At 37.4% G+C, this 18,936-nt stretch overlaps 1 non-coding gene and 1 pseudogene across 1 annotated transcript; one reads left to right on the plus strand and one right to left on the minus strand.

Moving 5' to 3' along the window:
* Positions 1–6,044: 6,044 nt before the first annotated feature.
* On the plus strand, positions 6,045–7,914 carry LOC147578097 (nucleosome assembly protein 1-like 4 pseudogene; annotated as a pseudogene).
* A 2,371-nt stretch (positions 7,915–10,285) lies between these two features.
* On the minus strand, positions 10,286–10,392 carry LOC112849051 (U6 spliceosomal RNA). Its single transcript, XR_003222501.2, has one exon. It is a non-coding gene; the product is annotated as a U6 spliceosomal RNA (small nuclear RNA).
* Between the last annotated feature and the right edge of the window lie 8,544 nt (positions 10,393–18,936).

The raw sequence follows: 18,936 nt of genomic DNA on the forward strand, positions 1-18,936 counted from the left end.
CAAAATCAAGAGTTGGTCACTTAACTGACTGAGCCACCCAGGCACTCCAGCAGTATTAGTTTTTAAAGCAGCTTTTTCATGAAGGGTATATGATATTAGGCCCCAAATTGATTTGGATTCTTTCTCTTGTGCTTTTTGACATGACCCTGGGTTGGGCCTGATTTCTAAGATACTACTCTTAGCACACATTCTCCTGTTTACCCCATTCCCATGAGAAGGACTTAGTAACTCTACCTATTTTACTCTGAAATCCAGCACTTAATTTTTATGTTTCTAACAATGGCCTGTTCTCCCAAGAACTGAGATTGGAAATTTTGACCCTCTAATTTTCCTTTCCCCATACATTTAATCCTTTAGAAGCCCCCAAATCAATCACCGTAATATTTCTCAGAGACAATTTTTCACTTCTCTTTCCACTGCCATGGCCCAATTTCTGACTGTCCTTACTAGTCTTCTCTATTATATTCTTAGTTTCTTAATCTGCACATCCATTGATTCTATTGGGTTAATACCAGTACTGTTGGATTAATTTTTCTAAGAGGAGTTATGCTTAGAAACTTTGTGCTGGATATTTCCCTTCTGCCCTTCCAGATCCATTCCCTTCTCTGCCCTGGGAGGAGGACCTATTTAGACTGCATCAGTGAGATTTCTTGCCTCTAGCTTCCATTTGGGTTTGGCCAGTAGGGGGCACTAGGAGCAGATTGGAAGGAGCAAACAGGAAGTTAGGGTATTTATTCCCCTGGTTTTCTCCTTGCTCAGCTATAGGTTGCTTGCCCACCTCCACAGAAGGCCTTGCTTCGTGTCAGGAGGCCTTTTCTTATGGTTATAGTTTCTCTCTGCAGGTTCTAGTAATATTTCCTTCCATTTCCCCCTTTGGGACTGGTGCTGCTGACCGTGCTGTTGTGGCAGGATGTTGTTCCCATCCCTTGTTGGTGTCCCTTACTCAGCCCACACCCTTTGTAAATATTGTCTTCATCCCACTGTACCCATTGATACCACTGGAATGTGCTATTTGCTTTAGACTCTGTCTGATACAAACCCTAAACCATTACCTACTACAGTAAGTATAGACTCCCCAGCCCCAAGCTGAACATCAACTTTCAGGCTCCTCTTGTTCTTTATTCCTACATTGACCATTTGTTCCAGTACAAGTGGGTTAGTCATAGTTCCTTGAATAGACCTGAAAAAGTACATTGTGCTTTCTTTGCTTGAGATATCCCAAGGCATAATGTCGTATGCCAAAGACTTGTGACCTTTTTTCATAATTTATTTCAAATGTCACCTTTTCCATGACACCTTTTCTGAGGTCCCTGCTAAACTGTTGTATATTCCCTTGTCTTCTGATGCTTATATTTTCCCTAGTCTTATAGTTATTAATGTACATGTTGTCCTTCCTATTTTGCATGCTCTGCAGGGGGAGGGGGCTGACTGTTATATCCCTCCAGTTTTTTTTTTTTTTTTTTTTTCCCCTGCATGGTCTGTGTCCACTAAGAACATAGTGGATCTGGATAAATTGCACTGGCTAAATTTAAAGTTTCAGATTATTTTAAGGTAGGGTTAGGTTCATATCAGATGGAACGTTTTATATTTGTGTATTACAGTAACCAAAGAAAATACAACTTTGGTTGACATGAAGGCAGATAATAAAATTAGGAGTACCTTTCTGTAATTTATTTAAAAAATATTTATTAACTGTCTATTTTGTATCAGGCATTTTCCTAAACACTACAAAATGCCTCTATTGTTATCCAACAACACGGTTAATATTTAGAAAAAATTAATAGGATACTGGAAAAAATAGAATTTATGATCAGTTACTCAATTGACAAATCCATAATTAGAAAAGTTTTTTTGGTGCTTTTTCATAAAAGCCTGACTTAATTCCAACAGTTACCGGGAAGTTAACAAAAATGTAATAATTTTCTTACTATATATAGTGTGACACAATTGCAGTGTAGCTGAGGATTTTCTAATGTTCCCAGAAATATATCACAATTTATAAGAGGACTATCTAGGTTTAGTTGTTTTTGAGAATTAGCAGAGACAGAGGAGACAGCTGCTAGATAAAAAAATGCCACAGGGAATATACATGATGGCATTCTAATTTATTATCATTCTTACCTTATAAATTATGGATTCTTTTGTTTATCTACTTGATAAACTAAAACTGGTTCTTGGGATTGAGGATTTTTTCCCGTGAATAAGAGGAGAAAAATGATAAATTGAGAGAATTTCTAATCTCTAATATTAAGAATTTCTATTCTGTTATGCCAACCTCCAAAAGTGTTTCTTTTTTGGTGTTTTCATTCCATGACGGTGCTTTTTTTTTTTTTTCTTTTTTAAAGCAAGCTGGTATTGTATTCTTAAAGAAAGAAAAGGGTAGACCAAACAATTGTTGCAAGATAAGAGTCCTTATTTGGTCACAAAAATTTCAAAATTATGAAATACACATTAATTGAATATTTATAAAAATCACACAATTATATCTTTCAGGTTCTTATGTACAGAAACTTTAGTGACAAGTGTCATTAAAGGGAACATAGATGACTAGATTATCAGAGATTCAAGAGGTGCATAAATGTGTCATTTGATGCTCACTGTCACTCATTTTGAGTTCGCAGACTTCTCAGTTCTTGGGTCTTAAAGTGCTGTTTCAGGCTTGATCCAAGTCCTCCCGAATGTCGTGTGTATTTCAGCACCACGTTTTAATTGATTGATGTAAAAATTAATGATCTACTTTAGAGAAAGTTAATTTTATAATCTTTTGTGACTATTATCTCTAATAAGTTAGTTTTATGGAATGATAAACTTTATTATTTTTTTCTGATGATACATAATGGAAATAACAAAAATCAAAGGGGATACAAAGCAGAGAATATTCCTTAAGATTCTTAATATTTACACCAGGACTTTGCAAATTTGGAACACAACATACATTACTCTGTGCTTGAAGGAACCTGGATCCCAAAGATGAGGTTGCATTTTCCACTCCCAAAAACCAAACCAACAACAACAAACCAGAAAACCAGTTGGAGCAACTTCTTTACACATTTTTCCTTTGGAAATAATGATATAAGTTTAGTATTTGCTTTCTTTTATTCCTTTTATCTCCCAGAAGGATATTGCTCGGATGTCTGTGTTGCTGTGATTCACTTGAGTCTTTGGGAGTAAGGTAAATGGTTAACTCTGGTGGACAAAGAAGTTTACTCTAGCTTCAAACATTGGGTGCCACAAACATTTGGCTTGAAAACTTGCAATTTCCTTTTTCTTTTAGTTAAGTAATGGTACCAATGTCTTCCTGCTTCTGCTGGAATCCTTTCATAAAAGTTCTTCTGTGTTTGTGTTACAAGTTTTATGTTTGCTTAACTTGAGAGGTAATTCCCAAATAAGGTCTAATATATGATTTTTTGATAAATAAAATAAAGCAGTAGAACTTTTCACTTTAGTTGAATCCAAAAGGCTCAGCTACATTTTCTTTCTTTTTTTTTAAAAAATGTTTATTATTTTGAGAGAGAGAGCGTGAGTGGGAGAGGGGCAACAAGAGAGGGAGACACAGAATCCAAAGCAGGCTCTGGGCTTGGAGCTGTCAGCACAGAGCCTGAAGTGGGGCTCGAACTCACAAACCGAGAGACCATGACCTGAGCCAAAGTCAGACACTCAACCAACTCAGCCACCCAGGTGGCCCTCAGCTACGTTTTCAGTGCTTACTTCTTCAACAAAATTTGACAATCTGATTTTTCACATTGTTTGAATATCAAATTCCTATTAGTGAGATGTGACTTGGTTGTAAAAGAAGAGGGAGGTGTAACTTTTATTATACAGTGGTAATTTTTTCTTTAGGACACAGTAAGTTTTTTTCTAAGTGTTTGTAAACTTATTTTGTTTAAGTTTTTATTTTAATTTCAGGTAGTTTGTGTACAGTGTTTTGTTAGTTTCAACTTACAGCATAGTGATTCAACACTTCCGTACAACACCCAGTGCTTGTCACAGCAAGCGCATTCCTTAATTCCCATCACCTATTCACTCATCCCCCAACCCTACAACATGATAAATTAAAGTTGATTTTGTTCCTCACATCTTCTTATTTAACTTTTTTTTTTACTTCAAAAAACAAAATATCTACACTAAATTTCTGATATAGCTCTTGCATAGAGTATTGAAATGCTATTATATATTAAGAATCTGAAGTCCTTAGTAACAAATTAAAGTTATTTGATTTCTTGGGGGTACTTTCAAGTCGAATATCTCATTGCTACTGCTGGTAGTTAGAAGGTTCTGGAAGCCTATCCACGTCATGGTATATTTTGGTAATGAACCCAAATGCCATGTGAGGAAATTGACAAGATTGGAGGAGAGGACAAAAAAGAAAGAACAGTAGTTTTTGACCTTTGTGCAAGCATTATGTCTTCATTTTTAAAAAGTTTATTTATTTATTTTGAGAGAGAGAGAGACAGTGAGTGGGAGAGGGGCAGAGAGAGAGGGAGAGAGAGAGAATCCCAAGCAGACTCCACGCTATCAGCACAAAGCCCAGCTCAGGGCTTGACCTCATGAATTGTGAGGTCATAGCCTGAGCCAAAACCAAGAGTTGGATGCTCAACCAACTGGGCCACCCAGTTACCCCAAGAATTATGTTTTTAATATAACACTAACCCCATCACTGACTAAATTCTAGTAGTTTTCCAAAAGGGTGTTATCTGACTATCAGATTTCTATCTTTAATTTGTATCTTCAATTCCAACTTTATGTCATGGATTTCCTAGTTCTTCATATCTCATTCCTCACAAAGCTAGCCACCTTTTCAGATGTATTTAAACTCTTATGGAAGCTGAAATAATGAACCATGATACTGGAATCTCTATTGCTTCTAAAGAAAAAGACAGAGTGAATTTAATTCCAAGAGCAAAATGTTGCCTTTACTAGTCCCTAGAGGTCCCAGATTTAAAAGGAAAGTTCTTACAAATTCCAATTCATTTAAACTGCCTCATAGATTTTTCTCAGTGGTTTGTTTTAATGTCCTGAAAACATGTTTAGAAATCAAAAGAAAATAAAGTCACAGGGAGAAGGAAAAGAGGAAGACTTTTAGAGCCTCTCCAAGGAGCAATGGAGAAATATTTAACTGCTGAATCAATTTTAAAGCATTTTGAAATCTTCATAATATCTTGATGATAAGTGTTGAATCACTCACAGTGACTTCCATTTGCAATATATCTTAGGAGATAAAGTGAGAAGACTGTAAAATGCATTTTAAAGCCTGTTATGGAAGATACAAGTGGTGTCCACTTAGTGACATACAAAGTGTAAAAGCAAGCTTGAGATAATACTGTGAGTGCAGTTAAAATACTAATTTCATGCCAGGCAGTGTCATATGTGCTTCAGAGGACACTAGCTAATGACATGTTTTCTTGTCCCCAAAGACTCCACAATTAAGTGGTGATAATAGAAGTGGAGGCTGGACAGTGGCCATGGTGGAAATGAGCAGACATTTATTTGTCAAATGACAAGGTAAGGTAAGTAATCAATAATTAAAATAAATCCTGGGGTGCTTGGGTGCCTCAGTTGGTTGAGCATCCAACTTTGGCTCCGGTTGTGGTCTCATGATCTCACGATTCATGGGTTCAAGCCCTGCATCGGGCTCTGTGCTGACAGCTCAGAGCCTGGGGCCTGCTTTGGATTCTGTGTCTCCCTCTCTCTCTGCCCCTCCCCTGCTCGCACTCTGTCTCTCTCTCTCTCTCAAAAAATAAATAAACATTAAAAAATTTTAAAACAATAATTAATATAAATCCTGTATGAGATAGTAATCCTGTATGAGATAGTAATGTTCGTTTGTTTTATTAATTCATTTATATTTACTGAGTACTTATTATATGTACTATTAGATAGAGGGGGTACTTACTTTATCAACCTTCCTCTTAAAGATTCTAGTGGAGAAGAGAAAACAAGAATACATCCTGGTCTTAGAGTGTAATGATCTGTAGATGATGTACTGTAGGGGCACAGGTTTGTACATGTGTGAAGGGAAGGGTTAGGAGTGACAGGATATAAGGATGGAATCCTTGGCAGGGGTCGGAACATGGACTGCCTTGTGGACAAAGGACACCGGACTGTAGGTCGTATGGTGGGATGATACTGTAAAGCATGACTGCATATGTCCCCCTTTCCACCCAAATCACTCCTTTTAAGTGCAGGATTCTTCCCCATGTACTACTAGATTTGAGGCCTTTGAGAACCCCATTGCCCCTTGAAAACAGAACACAGGTACACGTGATTAAATGCATATGAATATTATTGCTTTTAAGTGAAAAAAAAGCACCTCTCATGGATATATAAATTATATTTTGGGAGACTATAAGCTAGGTTAATGTGACAAATAGGTGTTTAAAATCTCTCCCTTGCACACAAGCATGTCACTGGGGGCCATGCCCAAAGAGTGAGCACAGCCACGGTGCTGCCCTATTGGAAGAGTCATGAGGGCTAAAAGCATTCTGACAACTAATGATGTTCCTTTGGATTTCTTAGAAGCTGCTAAAAGTGCAAGATAATAAAGAAAATCTAATGTAAATTAGATGAAAATCCTGGTGATGCAGGATCTTCACGTTTTGGGATTTTTTTTGAGAACGACTTAAAATCATCTTTTCATTCCTTTAAGCGACATTGAAACTCTACCTAAGCAGTAAGAAGACCAATGCCCTGAGATACCTTCAGGTGCAATGTGCTCATCTGGAAACCAAGATCTATGAAGAAATTATACTTAGAAATAAAGTATGCAGCATTAAACCCAATCTTTCCTTGGCAAGGGAAAAAAATTTCTGTGGTAATGTTGAACTTCTAGAAGCAGAGGTAGACTGGAACAGTGAAAATGATGTAGAGAATAAATTGGCTGGAGTCCTTGCTATGGTCTGAATGTTTATGGCCTCTCAATATTTATATGTTGAAATCTTAAACCCTGAATTAATGGCATTAGAAGCTGGGGCCTTTGGGTGATGATGAGGTCATGAAGGGGGGCACTCAAATAGGATTAGTACTCTTATGAAAGAAACTCCAGAGATCTAGTGCAGTCATTCACCATGTGAGAACATAGTGAGCAGTTGGCAGTCTACAACCCAGAAGAGGGCTCTCACCAGAACCCAAGTGTGGTGGCGTCCTGATCTTGGACTTTGAGGCTTCTAGAACTATAAGAAATAAATGTTTGTTGCATATAATTCACCCAGTCTCTGATATTTTGTTATAGTGGCTCAAACAATCTAAAACAGTCCTGAAAAATAAACAAGTCAAACCAGAAGTAAAAGCAGCAACAGTAGGAAACCCAGATCCCAAATGAATTTCAAAGTTCTGGTTTCCCTGCTCTAGATATATTCTCCAACCTCTAGGTAGGTAAGTGAATTAGCACAGACATACGATGAACAAATCTTGAGCAACCTGCAGGGTAGAATTTTCGGATCTGGTTGAGCTGTGTCTTGTTTTAGATTTCCATGTTGAACCCAGTGACTACTTTACCAAGAAAGTTCTGACAAAAACTTACAAGATAAAATCAGACCCAGATAAGGCAGAACATTTTTGTTTTAAAGGCCCTGAAATAGTTGACAGCTGGGTGTAATACTGATTATAAAATTGCTAAAAAGGAAAATTGTTACAGTTAAAACAATCAGAAAAACAGAAACATGGTGTCTAGGCACTGTTAGAACAATTACTGAACAACTCTGGAGTGATTCATTTTTTTAAAAATTAACTTCTTCAGCCTATAGATAGCATCTGGAGATGAAGAGTCATTGGACGAAGGTTCAGAATTCACATTAACATTGGATTTTGAAACTAGACACTTCTGGAAAACATGGTTCCACATACTGTGTATTACTTTTCTGGGGAAGCCATAGACATACTGATAAGTTTGAGGAAGGTGAGAAAGGAGAAGAATAGGTTATAGAAAGAGGAAGGAGGAAAAGTTGGAAAATGCTGAAGTTGACCCTAATTGTAATTTTTTTTTTTTAATTTTTTTTTTCAACGTTTATTTATTTTTGGGATAGAGAGAGACAGAGCATGAACGGGGGAGGGGCAGAGAGAGAGGGAGACACAGAATGGGAAACAGGCTCCAGGCTCTGAGCCAGCAGCCCAGAGCCCGACGCGGGGCTCGAACTCACGGACCGCGAGATCGTGACCTGGCTGAAGTCGGACGCTTAACCGACTGCGCCACCCAGGCGCCCCATCTAATTGTAATTTTTTGACTGTGTATCTTTCATACATTTCTAGAAAAAAAGCTACCCAACCCACTGAATGCATGCAGCAGGAAGAAGCAAGTACACTACTGTGAAGCTTGAACAGGTAATGGATATGTCAGGGCACCAGGCTCAGTAGGCGGGGATTTAGTCATTGCTACAATAATTCTTATTGACAGTGTTTACAAATAACTTCTTTACGAGTGAATGGTTTTCATTTTAACTTCCTTCCTCCTTTTAAAAGTTTGCTTGTCACTCAAATGTTATCAGAAATAGAAATAAAGCTCTTACAGCACTTTCTAGGGGCTTGGGTACCAACATAGGTGATCTTTTCAGGCCCTGCGCTGAGGGAGGACCTAATAGAAGCCACATTGAGGTTGGGCATGGCAGGGGAGACCGTAGTGTTGGAATGGTCACTAGACAAATAGGGATGATAATATGCTAGTGTGGTTCAGAGGTTCTTAGAATCTTTTGTAACACTCCAGCAAAAGAATTTATTCTTTGTTTCTTTAGAAAAATTCCACATTTTCTTTCCAGCAACTAAAACCTGCTTCATGTAAAAACCACTTCATATGTGTATTTATGCTAACCAGCCAGACAAGCCAAGTTGAGTAAATTCATGTTCTTCTTACATTTTCACACTGCACAGTTTGAATTTTTCAGAGAATGGGGTGAGTGGGGGAAAGAGGGTACACTGGCTTTTGTGTGCTTCTTTGTGGGTTCATCCTCCTATATATTAAAATCTTGTTTGTAGGCACTTTCACTTAGGCTATTGCTTATCTTCAAGATTTATGAAGCTATGTTTGTGACCAAAGGTCTGGTAACTTGGTCCAGAAGGAAATGGTGTCTATTAATCATTGTGAGGGGCCTGTGCAGAAAATCTTCATCTTCTTGCCAATAGCTATTGAAGGAGAAGAATTGTTTTCATAATATGCAGGCTGGATTTTGCAGTTAAAAATTAAATGGGCTGCAACCAAGAGTCAGGTTTTATTAGTTTTTTTTTTTTTATTATTTCTCAACTAGTGTTGAGAAGCTTAGAATAGAAAGTATAAATTTCTCATTTTGAACCATAAATTTAAATTCTTGTTTTATCAGTAATACTTTCATTTCTCAACTGCTCTATTTTACTTCGCTTTGAAAGCCCTGGATTTGGTACAATCTGTTTCTCGATTGACGTGCCGAATGTTCAAATGTATGGCAGCAGTCTGTTGGCAGGGCACTAGTAGAACATCAGCATCATCACCGGGCATGTAAAGAATGCCTTGCCTTACACACATTTGTAACGTACTGTAGGGTTTTCAATGTGTATGGAATATTTAAAATATTTTATTAAAGTTGTAAAACATAAATCCCGCACAAACAAAAATAAACCCAGTCAAAACAGGAATGGTGAACCTTCTGTGGGCTAGAAAAAGGAGATGAATTGAGGAGATAATGGTAATGCTGAACGGGTGTGAAGGTCTCTGAGAAGGAGGGAGGATGGACTCCCCAGGAAGTATGAGTGTCTCTTTTCTCTCTCACTTCCTGCCTGGAGTCACATAAGAAGGCCACTTCTCAGTATCATGGAGTCCCCATGTCACCATGTCAGGAATGCCATAAAATAGAGTCAGGGGCAGAGGGTTTAATGGAACTCTAGTGGTACTGGGGTGGCATAGTGTGCTAATTTTTCTCCATATTCTTAAGGAGGACATCTGTTAGCTGTGAGAGGGAGAGAGAGAGAGAGAGAGAGAGAGAGAGACTTGATAGATCTGAGAAAGTCTCATATCCTTGTTGAGGGACACTACAGAGGAAAGAAGTGTGGACCATAAAATCAAAGACCAGGTGGGAAGTTGGCTGCCTCAGCGAATGCCAGTGTGGACTGAAGACACATCTGAGCATTGACTGGGACTGGAATCTCACTAGATGGCAGCAGAGTGTAGGACCCAGGATCTATAGGGGAGAATCAGCTACCTTCCCTTCACCTCTGAGCTCCTACTTCCCACCCTTGCTTCTTTTTATTTTTCCTTCAGTTTCTTTTCTTTCTTTTTTATTTATTTATTTTTATTGGAAAACAGACACAGGGCATATAACAGGATAAAAATATGGAAGGCCTCATGCATTTGTGTGGCATCTTTGGGCAGGGGCCAGGCGAGTCTTCTCTGTATGGTTCCAGTTTTAGTATACGTGCTGCCGAAGTAAGCATTCCTACTCCTGCTTCTTATGATGACTCTTCTTTGGGAACTTATATGCTATTTCTCTGAGAAAAGCAGAGATGACAAATTCTAAATTGGTTGAATTTAACCTGGAATGGCTGAATTTACTCTTTTTTTTTAAACTATTTTTTTTTTTTTTTAATTTTTTTTTTTTCAACGTTTATTTTTATTTTTGGGACAGAGAGAGACAGAGCATGAACGGGCGAGGGGTAGAGAGAGAGGGAGACAGAGAATCGGAAACAGGCTCCAGGCTCTGAGCCATCAGCCCAGAGCCCGACGCGGGGCTCGAACTCACGGACCGCGAGATCGTGACCTGGCTGAAGTCGGACGCTTAACCGACTGCGCCACCCAGGCGCCCCTAAACTATATTTTAAAAAACAGTTTATTTATTTTAAGAGAGAGAGAATGGGGTGGGGGTGAGGGCTTAAAGAGAGGGAGAGGAGAGAATCCCAACCAGACTCTGCATTGTCAGCACAGAGCCTGATGCAGGGCTTGAACTCATGAACTGTAAGATCATGACATGAGCTGAAACCAAGAGCCGGCCACTTAACCGACTGAGCCACCCAGGTGTCCCTGAATTACTCTTAAAGTAGTAAAATTTTGTTTCCTGTTTTCAAATACAGCTCTCAGCACCACCAACTCCCAGAATACTGCAAGGTCTAATCTCTTAATAAATTCCTTTTTCTGTATCAGTCACGGCAGTTCTTTTCTCTGATTGAACCCTATTATAGAAGTTGACGTTGGATGTGGTTCCAGAAGAAGAGAACCTTAAGGATTGGTATCATGAATTGGCTCTGGATGTTTTTTGGAATTGGTTCTTGGGTGTGATTAAATTTAAAGGCAGTAATAACCTTGTTTCCATTGGTAAAAAGAGCACTTGTTTTTCATGACATGCAGTGGCGAAATAGTACTTAAACTGTCAGCAATAGACACTTATAATCCAATCCCTATGTAAGGCAGAGGTTCCTTTCAGGGCAGTTATAGAATTTTGGGTCCTGAACAAGGCTTTGAGTGGGGAACTTAAAACTCTGAGTTTACAATTTTCTTTCCCCTAGTTGTCCAGGTCACTCAGAAGCAACCAAAACACTCTATTAAACTCCTGATTTGTTCAGGACTGAGAGGAATCCTAAAATGCCCAAACTAGGAAAGTCCCAGGCAAACCAGGAAGAGTTTATATTCACTAAAGTGTTCTATGACAGCGTTTACTTGATTGCAGAAATTAGAGCCTGCAAGGACTTGGAAGATGCAGAAATAATCATTTCAACCACGGCTCGATTCAATTCACTGTTTGGTCTGTTTGGAAGACAGGCAGATCTTGGAGAATGAAAGTGGATTACTGTAAACTTAATCTGGTAGTGAATCCAGCAGCTCTCCCTTTCCAGATGAAATTTTGTCACTGGAGAAAATCAATACACCTTCTGGCATTTGGTAATTTTTGACCTATTGAATGCTTTTCTTCTCTATACTAATTAATAAAATTGTTAACAAACCAATTTGCTTTGACTCAGCCCCTTTATTATCCTACCTCAACTATCTGTGTCAACTCTCTAGCATTTTACCATTATTAGGGTGTATTACCAAGGTTCTTCACATAAAAAACCAATTGGATACATAGAATATAGGAAGAGATTTATTATGAGGAATTAGCTCACACAATTTTGGAGGGTGAGAAGTCCCAAGATCTGCTACTTGCCAGCTGGAGACCCAGGAAAGCTGGTGGTGTGATTCTAGTCTACATCTGAAGACCTGAGAACCAGGGAGCCCATTGTGTAAATTTCATTCCAAGGGCAGAAGACTGATGTCTCAACTCAGCAGGCTGCCAGGTAGGAAACACAAAAGAACAAATTCCTCATTCCTTTGCCTTTTTGTTCTATTTTGTTCTTTTTGAAGCCTGTCAATAGATCAGATGAAGCCCACACACATTGGGGAAGGCAATCTACTTTATCAAGTCCACTGATTCAAATGCTAAGCTATCCAGAATCACCCTCACAGACACACCCCATAATAAGGCTTAATCTGGGCATTCCTTGGCCCATTCAAGTTGACACATAAATTTAATTATCATACAGGGATTAGCAAATTGTTTCTCTAAAGGCCCAGATAGTAAATATTTTGGGCTTTGTGGGCCACATAGAGTCTATCCTCCTTCTCCTTTTTCTATTCAATGTGAAAACCATTCTTTGTTCCCAGACTGAACAAAATTGGACTGTAAAACCCAGATTTGGCCCATAAATTATCGTTTGTCAACACTTCTAGTTCATAGGTAAGTGACCTAGTTAATACAACCACCAATTTCCACAGAAAACTGGAATCTCAGAAAAGTTTAATAACTTGCCTACGTCACACAGAGAATAAATGTATTATCTTGGATTTTAAAAAGTTCTTATAAGATTCAAAAACTATTAATCTTTTCATTGCACTGATTCTTCTCAGATTTTATCTTTTTTACTGTTTTATTGTCACAAATGAGGAGTGATCCTACGTAATAATATAACTTGTTGACAAATTACTGTTTGAAAGACTATCTAACCATTGATTCCACTAAAACGGAAATCAATGCATTTGACCAACATTTTCATTATTATGCTAATTAGTTTAACAAATATTTATTGAAGATCTACCATGTGCAAAGCACTCTGCTAGGATCTGGAGACATAGTGACAAAAATTCTTCCCCCTCTCTTTTTTGTTCAAAGATTTTTCCCTTGATCAAATTCTTGTTAGGTTCTTTTGAGATTTTTTCAACTAGGCTTTGACTTTTTGATTTTTGTGTTAATCTCTGCATTGTCCAGTTTTTTTTTTTTTTTTTTTAAATTTTTTTTTCAACATTTATTTATTTTTGGGACAGAGAGAGACAGAGCATGAATGGGGGAGGGGCAGAGAGAGAGGGAGACACAGAATCGGAAACAGGCTCCAGGCTCTGAGCCATCAGCCCAGAGCCCGACGCGGGGCTCGAACCCACGGACCGCGAGATCGTGACCCGGCTGAAGTCGGACGCTTAACCGACTGTGCCACCCAGGCGCCCCTGCATTGTCCAGTTTTAGCAAGAACACTGCTGTGTCAGTTTAACCAGAATCCCCCATTCTCGTTGGGGTATTCTGGGGGTATACTTGACAGGGTCCTTCATCTTGCATCATCCTTCAGGTGATGTCTGATTACCATGATCTACATTCAGCAAGAATCCCAGTAGGACAGTTTAGCCAGAATCGCCCTTATGCCTGCTATTTCCTCTTAGTAATTTTCCATTTTATTGACTCCCCTCCATCTCTCACTCCACTCCTTTGCTATAAAGTTCCATTTTCCTTGTTATATTTAGAGTTGAGTCCAATCACTCTGTCCTACTGTAAAACTCTATTGCTGTGCTCTCCAGCACTATCATGATAGTTCTCTTGAATAAATCTGCCTTACTATTCTTTAACAAATATCATGAATAAGTTTTGTTTTAAAAATGTCTGGGTATCAGGCAAATTTTCTCTGTTCTTATAGAGATTACTATCCAGCAAACAAACTTTAAACAAATAGTTGAACAATAAAAGGAATGGAATCATGATATTACTCCAAAGAAGTCAAGTTGCTGTAGTGTTACTAGTAAATGACTTTTTTCCCAATAAGTCAACACTTAGTCAGGGGTGTGTACATGGAAGTGAGAAGGGAGCTTGGTTAAGGGAGAGAAAGTTTAGCCATGTGATTTGTTGAACGTTACCTTACTACTACTTATTCTGTCCAGAAGTTCTCAGCTGTTTTTTTTAAATTATTTTTTTTAATTATTTTTTATTTTTTATTATTTTAAAGAGAGAGTGTGAGGGTGGGAGAGTGCACAGAGGGAGAGAGAGAGAGAGAGAGAGAGAGAGAATCTAAGCAGGCTCCATGCTCAGTGCGGAGTCTAATGTGGGGCTTGATCCCACCACCCTGGGATCATGACCTGAGCTGAAGTCAAGAGTAGGATGCTCAACTGAATGAGCTACCCAGGTGCCCCTCAGTAGTTTTAATTAAAGAGTCATACCTCCCATAATAAATGGTAATGTTGGAAAGGGTGATTTTAATGTGATAATTGTACCCTTTAGTTCAGTGACTTTCTAATTTGGTGTGAGAGTTTACCAAAGTGCAGTGCTTATTAAAACTGCCAGTTTCAAGGCCTTCTTTCAGAATCTGATAAGACCTAGGAGAATGCATTTCTATCAAGCATTCCAGATGATTCTGAGGTAGGCAGTCCATGACTCACATTTCTGATAAATACTGCTTGAGACAGAAGGCAAAGGTGTTATATTGATCTTTGTTCCCTCAGCCTCCCAAGAAGGAATACACCAGCTACCTTTAAAACTCTATTTTTAAAGAAGTTAAACCCACCTCAGACCTTTGTTAGGGAATCTTGTCCTTGGTAGTCTTACTTGCCTCTAGCTCTTATGTACTTCATTCCTCCTCATCCCCATCCTGACCTTCTGAGGTATCATTGAATTTTCTTGTTTGTAATTACTTTCTTGCCTAGATGATTTATGTTGTTTTCTTATTTAGTCATTATTTTTGTTAAATACTGGCTTGCTCAAAATGTCACCTAAACAACTCATTGAGAAGGAAACACTGAATTTATTCTTACCATGGTTAGGGAGAGTACTGTGTTGACAATGTCTTCACATCTTAGAGGGAGGACAAAGTTGGGATATTTATGAGAGTTTTGAAGTCCAAGTTAAGCCTGGACTTTCAGTGTAGGGGCTTGATTAGAATTGGGTTAAGAGTTACTGTGTAATATTTAAAAATTGGTAGATTTTGAGGTGATGGGTTGTAAATTTACCGAGGGCAGGACAAAGCTGATGTCCCAGCTCAACAGGAAGGAAAAGTTCCCTCTCACTCAGTCATTTTGTTCTATTTGGGTCTTCAATTGATTGGATAAGTTCCATCTATATTAAAGAGAACAGTTTGTTTACTCAGTCTACTGATTCAAATGTTAATCTCATCCAGAAACACCTCACAGACAATCCAGAATCAGGTATGACCAAATGTCTGGACACTCCATGGCCTAGTTAAGTTGACACATAAAATTACCCATCAAATGTGTTTTCTCCTTTGGGTAAGTAAAGTATTATTTCTTTGTCTTTGAAATTCAATAACTCAACTGGGTTTTATTAATTATTCTATGTCCATTTTCCCTTAAACAATTTAATCAAAGAGTCCCAGAAGCTGTTACTACTTATCCCATCCCCACCCTGTGACAGTCATCAAAAAGAAAAAAATGTATAGGAAACTTCTTGTCAACAAGAAAGACATATTAATATCTATTGGAATGAGAGATATGCTAAATGTATATTTCCATAATTCTGTAATTTTTAACAAATAGTGTCTACTATGCATTTGCTAGACTCTTTTCTAGGTGAGTTTGGCAGATAAAGTCTCTGCTGTCAAGTTGCATCTAATTTATGCATGATCCATGGTTAACTGCTCATATTTTTCATATTATGGCTATAAGGTATGTGTAGTACTCATGTGTCTTATTCATGGGTGCTACTATCTTTTCATGTACTGGAGAAATTTTGTTGTTGTGTCCCACCTCTAATGGAAGAGTCAGGATGCAGATTAGTGGACATCCTTGCTGCTGCCACAGGCATGTGACATTGGCTTCAGCGATCATATGCAAAGTGTGGGATTGATGTGGAAATGAGAAAGGTGGAAAAGGTGGTTTAAAGCAACAATAACTTAAATGTTTCTCATAATTCTGTCAAGAGTTTGGGCAAGGCACATGGGGATGGTTTGTTTAATCTCCACAACGTCTGGGGCTCCAGCTGGGATGCTTGGAACGGCTGGGAGCTGGAATATTGAGGACGGCTTCTTCACCTCATATCTCTGGCACTTGATGTTTCTTCATGCGACTTTTGCTCCAAATTGCATCTCATCCTCAGGGCCACTTTCTCTAGTTACTTAACCTTCTTACATGCCACCTCCGGGACCAAAGAGCATGAAGCAGAAGCTGCCGGACCTTCTTAAAGCCTAGGCTATGAAGTTCAAGATCATCATTTGCTCCAAATAATTTTCCTTTGATATATAAATTATAATTTTACTTTGAAAATAAATTTCCTTTGGATTTAATGTGTAAATGGTTTGGACTTTGAAAATGTAACTTAAAACAATCACAAGGCTATGTGTTGAGTTTTCTCCCCTATTTCTCCCAGTTTCAGGCAATCAATAGAAGGGTAACATTATAGCAGGTTTTCAGAAAACATTTGCTTATTTTCCACTGTTGATGTTAGACTCTAAAACATTCACAGTTTGGATATTATTGTACATGTAAGTGTAGGTTTTTTCTGAAACCAAGAAATCATTTAAAAATCATTGTAAAAGGTACTATAAGAAGAATACACATGGTGGTTCAGAGAGCAACTTTGGAACTTGGCTGCCAAGTTCAAATCCAACTTCACCTCTTACTGGCCGTATGATGTGGAACATGTTACTTAGCCTGTCTGTGCCTTAAGTTCCTCAAATGTAAGGTAGAGATATTAACAGTTCCTCCCTTACTGAGTTATTGTGAAGGTTAAATGAATTCATACATGCAAAGCCCTTACTGTAACTAGTCTATACTAAATGCTCATCAATTTTAGCTGTTATTATTATTATACAAAACTATCAATTCAGTAGAATGTGGCAAAGGAGAAAAAGTGAAGACAAAAAAGAAAATGATAAAACTATGACTAGTGTGATAGTACATATGAAGATTCAATAAATGTGTGTTGATTAATCTTCACTATTAAAGGAGAGATAATTAGATTGGGTAAACATTACAAAATCTAGCTATATGATGTATCCAAGAGTCAAATCTGGAATTAAACCACACAGAAAGATGAAAAGAATAAAAGGGTTATTAAAATACATATTAAGAAAACTATAATTAAAAGAAAGTTAGCAAAACAAAATAGTACAAAGTAGAAACCAAGACAAAAACATTAGTAGAGATAAAGGTTATCACAGAATAAAAAGGGAAGAATTTAGCAAGAAGATATAAAAATTATGAACTTCTGTGTACATAACATTGTCTCAAAATATAAAGCTGACACAATTATACAGTAAATCTGACAAATTCACAAATACACTGGGAGGTTTTTAATAAACCTTATAAGGAATTGATAGATCAAGTAGATAAAAAAGTAATACTTTTGAATAAATAGCTTGATCTACACCCCAAAATAGAAAATATACATTCTCTTTAAGCATACATGAAACAGTAATAAACATTGGTCAGGTATTAGTTGTCAAAAGAAGTTCCAGTAAGGTTGGAACGTGTCTTCTGAACACAGTACATTAAATTAGGAATCAAGAACAAAAAACTATTTAGAAAAACTCTATAGATTTATAAATCAAAAAAGTAAGACTGCATAAGAAATTAAGGTGAAATCAAAATGAAAATTACAATCTATTTAGAATTGAGTGACAATGAAAGTTCTATTCATCCAAGTTGCTAAGAAAAGTGCGTAGAAGTTCATTTACAGCTCAATTTGAAAATAGCTCGAATTATTTAAGGAAGGACTTGAAAAGCTAAAGAAAATTGATGAAAGGAAATAAGAAAGATAAGAGAAATGAATAAAATAAGAAACAGAAACAGAGGATCAAGAAGTTTATTAAGATTTAGGCTGTATTTACAAAATTTGGTGTATGTGAAATGTTCTCTCATGATTGCTCTCTCATAGAGACAAAGAAGGAAGAGGCATTCATTCAAAGAGGAGAATTTTAGAATTTTCCAATGAACTTTTTCTCTGTTGTCATGTTATTTAATCACACAAATGTCTTCCTTTCCTTACTTTTTATTGTTAGTTTACATTAGAAGAGATAAAGAAATATTTTCCTCTTTGGAATTCACATGGTTTAGGAAATAAATACATTTTCTAATGCATTTTCTCAAGTTTGCTCATCCCATTACAAATTCAAAGCAAAATATGTTAGACAAAATTAAATATAAATGTACATATATATATTTAAGGGAAAAACAGTTATGCATTCCTCACAGAGAAGTGGAGTAGAAAGTGTAAATGGCAAAAACCAAATTCCTACCTAGTACGAGTTGAAACATACATGCAGTATTTCAGACATACATATAAGAATTGGTGGAATGCACTCAATAAATCAGAAAAAAGTTTTCCTAAAACTTCAGGGCTCAGGTTTTGTTTAGTTGTACCTTAATATTTTGCAGCTACATCTGTCTTTTTAAGGAGCCTTGCCTTTTACATTATTCAGAATGATGCCATCTGCTTTATTATCAGGGAGGTTACTAATGGGAACAGTGTATAGACTGATTTCATCTATTTGCTATGCTAATAAATTCTAGGGAAGAAATTCTATTTTATTGAATTACTTACTTTTATGTAACTGGAATTGCTGTCATTTTCTCCTATGAAACCTCAATTGCCTTGTTCAAATTGCTCAAAATAGGTTGCTATAACAGGTAACCAAATGAGGTTTGCAGTCATAGAATATCCTGGTGTTCTTATTTAACACAGTCATTTTGAACTTTAAACCAGATGGGCTCATTACTTTATTTCTTCAACATCCTCATAG

This window comes from Puma concolor, chromosome C1 (assembly GCF_028749965.1).
Source record: "Puma concolor isolate L17-30 chromosome C1, mPumCon1.1.hap2, whole genome shotgun sequence".
NCBI classification, from domain to species: Eukaryota; Metazoa; Chordata; class Mammalia; order Carnivora; family Felidae; genus Puma; species Puma concolor.